The 12,415-nt window shown below is 39.5% G+C and overlaps 1 long non-coding RNA gene across 1 annotated transcript in view; it reads right to left on the reverse strand.

The window, feature by feature from the left end:
* Window positions 1-393: 393 nt before the first annotated feature.
* The window catches only part of LOC123327880, a 33,902-nt gene continuing 21,880 nt past the window's right edge, over window positions 394-12,415 (reverse strand). The window contains exon 4 of the long non-coding RNA XR_006542557.2: window positions 394-593. This is a non-coding gene — a long non-coding RNA (uncharacterized LOC123327880). The remainder of the gene's footprint in view (window positions 594-12,415) is intronic.

Here is a 12,415-nt window from a genome sequence, read left to right on the forward strand (position 1 = left end):
TTTGAACAACCTAGTAATATTGACCTTGATGGAATACAATGCATTGCAGAAGACAAGACCCAGTCATTGCGCCTTCCTAGCCATCCAGGAAAAGCCACATTCAACACATTTTCCAACGAGTTACCAAAATGCCATTGGAGTTGTGAGAGTCTGCTAGAGCTGCCATAATAAAGCAGCACAAACTGAGTAGCTTCAGTTCAGTTCAGTTCAGTCGCTCAGTCGTGTCCAACTCTTTGCAACCCCATGAACTGCAGCACACCAGGCCTCCCTGTCCATCACCAACTCCCGGAGTTCACCCAGACTCACGTCCATCGAGTCAGTGATGCCATCCAGCCATCTCATCCTCCGTCATCCCCTTCTCCTCCTGCCCCCAATCCCTCCCAGCATCAGGGTCTTTTCCAATGAGTCAACTCTTCGCATGAGGTGGCCAAAACATAAATATACTGTCTCACAGTTCTGAGGCTGTAAGTCCAAGATCAAAATATGAACAGGACCAAGCTCCCTCTGAAGGCTCTAAGAAGAATTTTTCTCTCTTGACTTCTGGTAGTTTCTTGGCGTATGGCCACATAACTCCTTCCCATGGCATTCTCCCTCTGTGCATGAAAGTGAAAGGGAAAGTGTTAGTCGCTCAGTTCTCTCTGACTCTTTATGACCCCATGGACTGTAGCCTGCCAGTCTCCTTTGTCTGTGGAACTCTCTAGGCAAGAACACTGGAGTGGATTGCCATTTTCTTCTCCAGGGGATCTTCTCTGCATGTCTGTGTTCAAATTTCATCCTTTTAAGGAAACCTGTCATTAGGAGTCCTGTTATTAGTAGGCTGAAGTCAGAGTCCACTCTACTCCCGTATTATTTTAACCTAACTTAAGTAATTACATATACAACACCTATTTCCAAATAAGGTCACATCTGAGGTACTGGGGTTAAGACTTCAATGTACGAATTGGGGAGAAGAGGCAATTCTACCCAGAACAAGCATCACTAAGCATTTCTGCTAACAAGTTATTTTGATAGACCCCAGTGGCTAATTCGGAAGAGTGATTCTGCAAGAAGCACTCCTAGAAAAGAGGCCTGACCTGGTAGCCAGGCTAGAGCAGGAGGCTTATCTACAAAGAGGACTTCCTGATAGTTCTTTAAAAACAAGAGGTAGACCCTGGGGTGAAATTGAGTATTAAGTAGGGCCTGGGGAAATGAGGCAGAAAAGAAGAAGTAACTGATCCATGGGTTTTTAGAAAAGAAATATTAGAACCACTTAACTTTCAGATGAGGAAACTGAAACCAGAAGCTTAATGGGACGTTAAGACTAGATCCCAGATCTGCCGATCTCTCTCTTGTGTCTTTTTCTCTGCATTACAAAGGTTAGAACTGCAAAATGAGTCCAGGACACTTAGGATCAAAAAAAGCAGTACCCACCAACCAACCAACACAGCGACTCATCCTTGCATGTCTAAAACTCCAGGACGAATGGATGTACAAAGCAATCAGTACTGTTTATTGCGTTAGCCTTGAACATGGATGGTGAGGCTGACTCTAGGTGAGCACTGCCCTCTAGGGGTCTGGTGCCAGCTCCGTGCTGGCCTGCCCAGCTCCCCAGGCCTCTGGCTGGGCCTTCAATCCCAGGATCCCTGTCACCAACAGGCCTTTCCTGAGGGGACTGTATTCAGCCCAAGTTTCTCCCAGCAGCACATTCTACACATAATTAAATACACACCGCCACCACACAAAAGGGCAAAAGCACATTTTTTTTAGCATGTGGGAAGGTAGCCCTCACTTCACAGAAATTTTGCATAATTCATTTGAGCACATTTATCTGGTCTCTGTTCAATAAGCTGATAGAAAACAAAAGCCAACCCCTAAAGCCAAAGGAAACACCTATTTTAATTATGCATAAAATTAAAAGGATGTCAAAGTACTAAACTGGGAACACAGAAAACAGATTGCTGTAGAAACATCTCAGGGAAGGGTAATAAACTGAAAGGCAACTGGGTAAAATCCCTTTTAAATGTTACATTTCTCAGCTTCATCACCAGCAAGCCACATAAAAAGACCTGAGAAAGCAGTGTTTTTAACTCTTGTTTCTCTAATTTAGTTCTAACACTTTTCAATACATGGTAGAAGGAAAAAACTGGGAATCCAGAGTCCTGGATTTAACAGCCATTTCTTCTGCTACAAAGATATGTAACCTTCATCAACTTCTTTAACCTCTTGAGCTTTAATTCCCTCAACTTTAAAATAAGGAGCTGGTTTAAATTATCTCAAAGGACATTTGCAACTTTACCCATTGTAAGTCCCTGAAATCAATTCTGCTGCTGCTGCTGCTAAGTCGGTTCAGTCGTGTCCGACTCTGTGCGACCCCATAGACGGCAGCCCTCCAGGCTCCCCCATCCCTGGGATTCTCCAGGCAAGAACACTGAATTGGGTTGCCATTTCCTACTCCAGTGCACGAAAGTGAAAAGTGAAAGTGAAGTCGCTCAGTCGTGTCTGACTCTTCGCGACCCCATGGACTGCACCTACCAGGCTCTTCCATCCATGGGATTTTCCAGGCTAGAGTACTGGAGTGGGTTGCCATTGCCTTCTCCAAAATCAATTCTACTGGGTACCAAATTCTAAAGTCTAGCAAACCTCCTTGGTCTGGAACATTCTATCTGTAAATACATGTACATCAAAAAGGGGCCTATATGGTAGATGAGGGGGGGGCCTCCCTGGTAGCTCAGCTGGTAAAGAATCCGCCTGCAATGAAGGAGACCCCGGTTCTATTCCTGGGTCTAGAAGTTCCCTCAGAGAAGGGATAAGCTACCCACTCCAGTATTCTTGGGCTTTCCTGGTGGCTCAGATGGTAAAGAATCCGCCTGCAGTGTGGGAGACCTGGGTTTGATCTCTGGGTTGGAAAGATCCCCTGGAGAAGGGCATGGCAACCCACTCCAATATTCTTACCTGGAGAATCCCCACGGACAGAGGAGCCTGATGGGCTACAGTCCATGGGGTCACAAAGAGTCCAAGACGACTAAGCACAGCACAGCACATAGTGGATGGGGTTGCCTTGGCAACAAGCCTAAGCTCGAAGCAATCACAAGTGGATGCTTAATATTTAGCTCAAATATCAAAAAAAACTTTTTAAAATGCCATTTGAAATAAGAATAATTTCTCTGAGAGTCTGCAGACCCTCAAAAACATCTTGTGATCTTGCCTCATATCTTTGACCTGACAAATAAGCTGTTAGGCAGCAATATTTCAATATAGCAAACTTGCCACCTTTATTGTGAGCAGCTGTGACCGCTAATGAACTCAAAAGCTTCTCCTGGTCAAACTCATAAATACTCTCCCTCAAAATTTGAGTTCATGAAGAAGAGGTCAAATACCTTTAGTTCCACTCAACTATTCCCAAATTCAAATTATTAAATTAGTGACCGCTTCCCATCATAGCATTTACAAGCTACAAAATTGTCGACACTAAATCTAAGATGCAATTCATCTTTGGAGTTATTTTTGGACTAATGAATCGAGGCCACTCAGGAATGACTCCATGTGTTACAAACAGGCTATGAATTAACTTCCCCACTAGCTCTGGCATGGCAATTTGCTGTGCACTTATTACCTATTAAAGACTAGAAAAATGTGTAACCATTTCTGTTGATGTGGTCAATTTCAGTTCTAAAATGTTTTGCTTCTAGAATGCTTATATTCTCAGATTTCCAGAGGAAATATCTATCAAACAACTAAAAGGCTTCAGTGATGCCACTGCACAACCTAAAAATGTCAGTAATATAAGAGCACCTTCTCTTGTTTTTCAAATGACATTGTCTTATACTTCACCTGGCAGAAAATGTAAAATTTAAATGGCAATCCATAGGGAAAGCTAAACTGAAGGATGGGTCTAGGGTCCCAGTTGAGCTCTGAGTCCAGAGTAACTGAATTACCTGTAGTAGTCTGAATTGCAAACAAAGGACTTGTAAATCTTGTGTTAAGACTGATATCTAAATCCCGAGGGTAACCATAATGGAGAGAAGCAATAACAGAAGTTCTGCAAGGTGCATGTATTTTTGAGTCCGGTGGGTGAAAGAATCATGGTCCATTGAGGCTCCTTCCCTGTGAAGTCAGATGTCAAATAGTGACTGGGGATGTGGAGACCAGAATCCCATATCTATTGTAGAGAGAAAAGTAGGAAGCCTACAGTAGCTAACCAGAAGGTCAAGGTCTTCTAGTTCCAGAGTAGAAAACTGGGACATCTCCAAGAAACAGAGATGAGGTTTAGGAATTTAAGCTAACACAATAGTTCTTTATTAGTTTTCTGTTTTGTACATAGCACCTTATATATGCCAATTTCAATCTCTCAATTTATCCCTCCCCACCTCCAGTATCCCCTGGTAATCATAAGTTTGTTTCCTACATATGTGGCTCTACTTCTCTTTTTAAGGACTATTTTTAAGACTATCTGGTTTGGGTCTCACCATTTCAAGAACTTCCCAGTGCTGACACTAGAAAATAAATCTCTTGGCAGTAAGGCCAAGGTGGTTCCAGGACAGGCAGGAATGGACATTGTTTGTCAATAACATACTAACAAGTTGTTCTCTCCTCTCTAAGCTGCAATCTGCCTCTTCCTCTGTCAGGTTCTTCTGTTGAGGCCAAGGAGGAGCTCAAGTGTAGGACACAGCAAGGTGGAAATGTAACTCATTATTACAACCATTCAGTAGTGCTAGTAAGATTCCTAGACTTTTTAAACTGAAAGGTTTTTAAAAAAGCCCCAACTAAATGAGGAAACTGAAGCACAGAGAGGAAATGGTCTCACTCAAATTCATTCAATACAACCTGTCAATCACAAGAACAGGACTGGCAAAAAAGCCTTCTGCTTCTTAAACCAATATGCATCCCACCACAAGATGTGGTCATCAAAGCAGATGGTACCAAAAGGAATCTCAGAGAAAGGTATGCATCCCAGGGACCCATGCTTATTTGTCCCACTTGACAACTAATTTATTTGGAACTGTCTGTTTTATAATTCTTTTCTATTGTGCCAGAATTGCTTGACTTTAAAAAAAAAATATTTATCAGTTCTCACACTGCATTTTATGAAATCTAGAAACAAACAAAAAATAATGGATGGATGGATTTGGCTCTGATGTTTCAGACCCCTGCAGGAAGAAAATGACACATACCCTAATGAAATGCTGTGCTGTCAGCCTAAGAAGCCCCAGGAAGCCCAGAATTATGTGTCAGAGATGACCCGTTGCCAGGCATACCCTCAGAAAACGTCTGGACCTTGAAGGGCACCATTTGAAAAACAATCATCCAGATGCATTTTTCATATATAGCGCTTATAAAGATCTGTTCCTAGAGCAAGCTAACATTTTTCTAATTCCCAAATGTAATACCAAGACTTGATGGGGGAAAAAAAATAGACAGCCGCAACACACATTAGAATGGACCTAAGTTATTTCAGGTCAATAAAGTAGGATCGTAGATGACTCCTCACACGAATCCTAACAGAAGTAGTTGGATGAAAGGAAACTTGGTTTCCAGATGAAAACCAGCTTTAGAAACCAAAATGGTTCTATGTCCCAGATGGCATATGGCAGGACTCTATAGGCAGTGGATGGAAAAAAATGTTCATTTCCCTTTCTCCTGCCAGGTCATTGTGGCCATGTCAGGACACCCCGGCACATTTCCAGTTGCCTCCTGCTGTTCCTGCAGAATTTCTGTCCAGAGGCAACTGCTCAACCAGGGTAAGACTTCAGTTGATTTCTGTGTGAAATATACATCAGTAATCACCAATCAAAAATTCTTGGCAAAGCAAAGCAGTGCTGAATCTGTCTTCTGGATTATTTATAATTCAAGTGTTGTGCAATGATTGTGGAAAGCAGTATGTTTAGGAATATTGACAACTAAAAGTTAAGTGTTGGGTTGAAAAACCTACGTATCTCATTCATACCAAAAAAAAAAAAAGCAAGACAAAAGAAGCATTTCATCTCTGGTCTGTACATTTCTGAAATCCTGAGAAGTGGCTTCCTGTGAATTCTTTTGATCTTCACTTTCTGGAACACTGGGCACCTCTGAGGCAGATCCAGCTACAAATGAAAGCCACATAAATTAAAGGTATAGATAGAATTAATACTCACAGCTTGGAGCATGTGTTGACCAAGGGCTTTCTTTGTGACCAGAGCCTATTTTACACTCTATTTTAAGAAACACTCAGCCTCTATTCACTTGTAGTTTTTTCCCATATTTTGTGAGAGTTTTTTTTTCTCTTTTTCCTATTTTTTCCTGGCCTCAACCCAAGTTGACTATAGAAGAACTTTATTCACTGGTTCAGAGATTGTAATCTGCCTCCTTCAACTTCACTCCTGCCAAATCTACAGGCAATGGAAAAATGTTTAACAGGCACAGAGAAACTTGCTGGAAGAGGTAAAGTTTTACCAGTTGCTATTTAATGTTCTACCTATTACAAAAGCACTTGATAATTGACTACAATCAACTCTCTCTATATATTATTATGGGATGGAAATGATTCTCCTAAAACAGTGTTTCTCAAATTTGAAAGTATTTCAGACTCACCTGAAGGACTGGCTTAAACATGGATTTCTGGGTTCTACCTCCAGTATTCTGACTCAGGATTTGTGGGCTGGAGCTCGAGAATTTGCATTTCTAACAAGTTCCCAGGTGATGCTGTTGTGGCTGGTCCAGAGACCACACTTGAAGATCTATTCTAGAATATGCTACCAGTCTCTGCAGGTCATACAAACACATCCAAGGGAATTTAAGTCCGGATATGAGATCATGTGCAATGTGCTGTGTGAGTCATGTCCAACTCTTTGCAATCCCACGGATCATAGCCCACCAGGTTCCCCTGTCCATGGAATTCTCCAGGCAAGAATACTGGAGTGGGTTGCCATTTCCTTCTCCAAGATCATGTGCAATAGTTTCAATCTGGTTTGTGCAAGTTATGATTACGGCATAATAAGAACTGTTAAATTTTTTAAGTGTAATGGGTAAATTCAACCAGAATTTCTATCCTGAATATTGTATGTGGATATACAGACGAGTATGTGTGCTAAGAGACTCACTTGATGAGCTGGTACCCCAGATTTCAGAGGAGAGGAGAACCAAAGTCTTGAACTGAGAAATTTAGAATCAGCCAATGATGCTTCAAGGTGTCTTTTGCTAGCAATATACAGCTCTGTTGTGGGTTTCATCTCATACCAGGAACCACATCTAAGAGGAAGATCCTCAGCAAGTAAAGTTGAATATGCAAAAAGATTCAGCTTAAAGAAGTTGATACTTGCCCTTAAATTATATGAGCTATACAAAATGAATATTTTCCAGATGCTAAGGAAACAAGGCATATGCTTTCAGTTGAGTATAATAAACGCAAGGAATGCTTTTTCACATTTATGACAGAGAAAAACTGAACCTTGAAGGTCAAGAAGTACAGAAGAAATCAAAGTGATAGATCCACAAGAAAAGGCAAGAACTCTGGGAAAATGTAGAGCAATTAAATCTCACACTGGAACATTTTCCATCAGAGAGTTTATTTACTCAATCCTCAGAAGGTTTTTATATTTTTACATGAGCAATCCACTCATTTATACCATACTAGGAGCTCTAGTTTCCCCTGTTCCAGATTGTGTTTTCCAGGCCTTTTCTATAGGGAAAGTGTTAGTCACTCAGTCGTGTCCAATGCTTCGCAATTCCATGGACTGTAGCCCACCAGGCTCCTCTGTCCATGGGATTCTCCAGGCAAAAACACTAGAATGGGTTGCCATTTCCTTCTCCGGGGATTGTCCTAATCCAGGGGTCAGACCTGGGTCTCCTGCATTTCAGGAAGATTCTTTACTGTCTGAGCCACCAGGGAATATTCCAGCAGGGAAGGGTGCATTTTATTGCCTCAAGGTCATAATATACAGAGGATGTGGTCAGCAAATATTTAACAGCTACTCGTTCTACGTGCTGAATATATTAGAAAAGGAGGGTGCAAATCCTCCTGAAAGAGTTTACAGTTTAGTGTGGAAGATAGGCAAGTGAACAAACTATTATAATAGTCTATTAAATACTATGGTAAGAGAGTAAGAGGAGGGCTAAAATAAACATATGGTATATCAAGTAAGGCTTTATTATAGAACAAGTTCAATGAAGTCTGACACCTGAAGGATAACTGGAGAAATAGGAACTAGACAGCCAAAACTGTAAGGCAGAAATAAGAGAGTGCCTAAAAGGCCAGGGGTGAATGCTATCACAATGTATAAAGGAAACTGAAAGGAATTTAGTACCCTCAGACTGCACAGTAATGAGGTTCTAGGGCTTCCCTAGTGGCTCAGATGGTAAAGAACACCTGCAATGCGGGAGACCTGGGTTTGATCCCTGGGTTGGGAAGATCCCCTGGAGGAGGGCATGGCAACCCACTTCAGTATTCTTGCCTAGAGAATCCCCATGGACAGAGAAGCTTGGGGGGCTACAGTCTATGGGGTCGCAAAGAGTCGGGCATGACTGAGCAACTACACACATATAAGAAGAGCATTCATTTAGATTATCAGCTAAACCAGGACACATTGGAAATGAAATGAAGTTGCAATTAATAAACACATTGCAACAATAACAGCTTAAACTGAGATGTATGATGACTGTAGTTAGAGTCCAAGTTAAGGACCTTGGACTTTATTTTTAATATATAGGAGTATTCTTGAGATAATTATAAACAAGGACATGAAATGATCATATTTGTATCTTAGAAAGATGTTTCTATAATCTGTGCAGAGAATAAAGTGAGGGTGTCATACTAAAGGAAGATGGAGCAGTTAGACAACTGTTCCAATAGTTCAGCAAAAGATCATGTTTATTTGAACGAGCAAGCATGTGTGCTAAGTCACTTCAGTCATTTCTGACTCTTTGCAACCCCATGAACTGTAGCCTGCCAGGCTCCTCTGTCCAAAGGATTCTCCAGGCAAGAATACTGGAGTGGGTTGCCATGCCCTCCTCCAGGGGACCTTCTCAACCCAGATGCTGAACCAACATCTCTTAATGTCTCCTTCATTGGCAGGTGGGTTCTTTACCACTAGCGCCACATGGGAAGCCCCTATTTGAACTAGAGAAGTACATAAAGAAATGGAGAATGTTTTTGTTGCTGTTTAGTCGCCAAGTCATGTCAGTTCTGCAACCCTATGGACTATAGCACACCAGGCTTCTGTGACCTTCACTATCTCCCAGAGTTTGCTCAAATTCATGTCCAAAAGAAATGGAGAATAGTAGATGAATTCCAGGAAGTCACAAAGACTTAAAGTCTTCCTTGGAGCTATAGAAGTTACTAATTAGTCTGGAAAGAAGGCCATCATGAAGATATTTTCCACTTGTTTTGCTTTCAAAATCTAAAAGATCACTCATGGTTATACTTTTAATTAAGGAACTTTCATCCAGGTTGCATTTTAAATAAGGTGAATCAGTCAAGTTATATATTGAAAATAGAAATAACTGTATTACTTTCTCCTGAAATTTTCAATTGAAAAGTTCAATTGATATGAAAATAAAATAAAATAACACAATAATATAGTTTATATAAATTGGGATAACTAGATGTCTCAGTGGTCAAATATCAGTTTTTATTTCATTTAAATTCACCCTGGTCAGACGTGTTTACAAATCAATAACTCACTTTGGGTTAAGAAAAGATTCTTTCATATAGTAACAAAAACATGATTCAAAAAAGAAAATTTGGTATGTTAGACTTTATCAAAATTTAAAACTTCTGTCCCTCAAAAGACATTGTGAAGCAAATGACAAAAAAGCCACAGACTGAGAGAAATGTTTTCATATTACATATCTTATTAAAGGGGCTTCCCAAGTGGTGCTAGTGGTCAAGAGCCCCACTGCTAATGCAGGAGATGATAAGAGATGCCAGGTTTGATCCCTGGGTTGGAAAGGTTTGAAGTATGTATTTTTTTTAATTATCGAGAATTAAGAAAACAATCTAATAAAAGACAAAAAATTTGAGCAGACACATCACCAAAGATGATATATGAATGATAAATAAGAACATGGAAAGATGTTCAGCATTATTAGTTGCTAGGGAAATGAAAATTAAAACCAGAAATTAAAATCACTACACCTTTATTACAATGACTAAATTAAAAAAAAAAAAAGACTAACCATACCAAATGCTGGCAAGAATGTGGAGCAACTAGAACTCTCCTATACTACTGATGGGAATACTGCATTGGTGCAACCACTTTTGGGAAAAAGTAATCTTTTAAAAGTTAAATATAAACCTTACATATTCCATGTGGATGTGGACATACATCCACTCCCAGGTACTAACCCAAGAGAAGTAAAAGGTTCTTTCCATAAAGAAAAATACATACACAAACGTTCACAGCACTTTGTTTATAATAACTAAAAATAGGAAACAGCCTAAATATCCATCAATAGCTGAATGTATAAACAAATTATGAAATATCCGTACACTGAAACTCGACTCAGTGTAGAAAGGAATGCAACAACATGGGAGAAATTCCAGGAAGCAAAGCCAAAAAATGATAATAGTAAGATACAACATGATTCCATTTATACAAAATTCTAAGAAAATAAAATAATCTATGGTGACAGAAAGTAGATCAGCGGTTGCCTGTGAATGCAGTGTTGGAATGAGGAAGAGGTAAGAATGAGAGAGCTCCTTTTGAGAGCAATGGATGTGTACATTATCTTGATATTGCTGTGATAGTTTCACAGGAGTATAACATGTCAAACCTTACCAAGCTGTACACTTTAAACATGCAATTTTATATGTAAATTCTACCTCAACAATACCATTAAAAGTAAAAGAACAAAAGCACCCACTGTGTTAAGACTTTCTGATGGGCTAACAAGAAAAGTCAGAAGTTCTTTTACAAGATCATCACGTACATTGGAACTGATTATCTAAATGCACTGACCCCCAAATATGAGCAAAAAGTACAAGAAAAAGCCAAACCAAAAATGGGCTATTAAGTGATCACACATCCCAGTTTGCCAAGGACAGTTTCAACTTTCACTTATTGTCTGGCACTATTAACTAAATGCCTTTTCATTCTCAGAAGTGTCCTGATTTGGAAACAACCAATTATACATACAGTCACTATACTCTTAGGCATTCTAGGAAGCTGTGATTATCATTCCAGGAAGTTAAGGCAGAAAAGCAAACTGAAAATCACCCTAGTAACTATTTCAAAAAGAATTTCAAATTTGTTTCAGAGCCTCTAGAAGACCTGTTAACCAACAGATAAAATAAAGGAAGCAAGATATAATAAGACTTTAAATGAAAAATTAAAATATGAACAAAACAACATCTATTTCAAGGACCCATACCACATCTATTCATTCACTTAGCATTCACAGACTGTCAGAGACTGAGCTGACTGCTGGGAATACACATCCTGAATGAGGAGCATGGGTACACAGGATGGCTATAAAGCAATCTTTAGTTTTGTTTTTTAATTTAATTTTTATAGGGTATATGTGATTTTACAATGTTGTCTTAGTTTCAGGTGTGCATCGTAGTGAATCTGTTATACGTATCCATATATCCACTCTTTTTCAGATTCTTTTCCCATATAGGTCTTTATAGAGCATTGAGTTTCCTATGCTATACAGTAGGTCCTTATTAGTTATCTATTTCATATATAGTAATGTGCATATGTCAATCCCAATCTTCCAATTTATCCCTCCCCCTTAGCTTACCCTCTGGAAACCATAAGTTTCCTTTCTATATCTGTAACTTCATTTCTGTTTTGCAGATAAGTTCATTTTTACCCTTTTTTATTAAGATTCCTTATGTTAGTAACATCATATGATATTTGTCTTCACTCAGTATGACAACCTCTAGGTCCATCCATGTTGCTGTAAATGGCATTATTTCACTGTTTTTTATGACTGAGAAATATTCCCTTGTATGTATGTACCACATCTTCTTTATGCATCCCACTATAGATGGACATTTAGATTGTTTCCATGTCTTGGCTATTGTAAACAGTGCTGCAATGAGCATTGAGGTGCATGGTGACTGCACCAGTTTATATCTAAATATAAAAGAATGAACTTTGAACACTTCCCAACATCAAAGAAAATCTTTAAAAGACACACAGAGATTGGGCCAGCTATCTGGCCCAAAAAAGGGTGAGATTATCCTTTGTTCCATTTTGAAATTAGGTTGTACATCTGTTTCACATTGATTGTAGCTCTTGTTTTATTACTGAAGCATACATACAATATTGGTTTCAGGTGTACAGCATAGTGGTTCAACATTCATGTACATTATGAAATGATCTCCACAATAAGTCTAGTTACCATCTGAACTATATAGAGTAATTAATTACAATGCTATTGACTATATTCCCTATGTTGTACATTTCATCCCCATGGCTTATTTATTGTATGACTAGAAGGTTATAGTTCATAATTC

The sequence above is a fragment of the Bubalus bubalis genome, chromosome 10, assembly GCF_019923935.1.
Source record: "Bubalus bubalis isolate 160015118507 breed Murrah chromosome 10, NDDB_SH_1, whole genome shotgun sequence".
Taxonomy (NCBI): domain Eukaryota; kingdom Metazoa; phylum Chordata; class Mammalia; order Artiodactyla; family Bovidae; genus Bubalus; species Bubalus bubalis.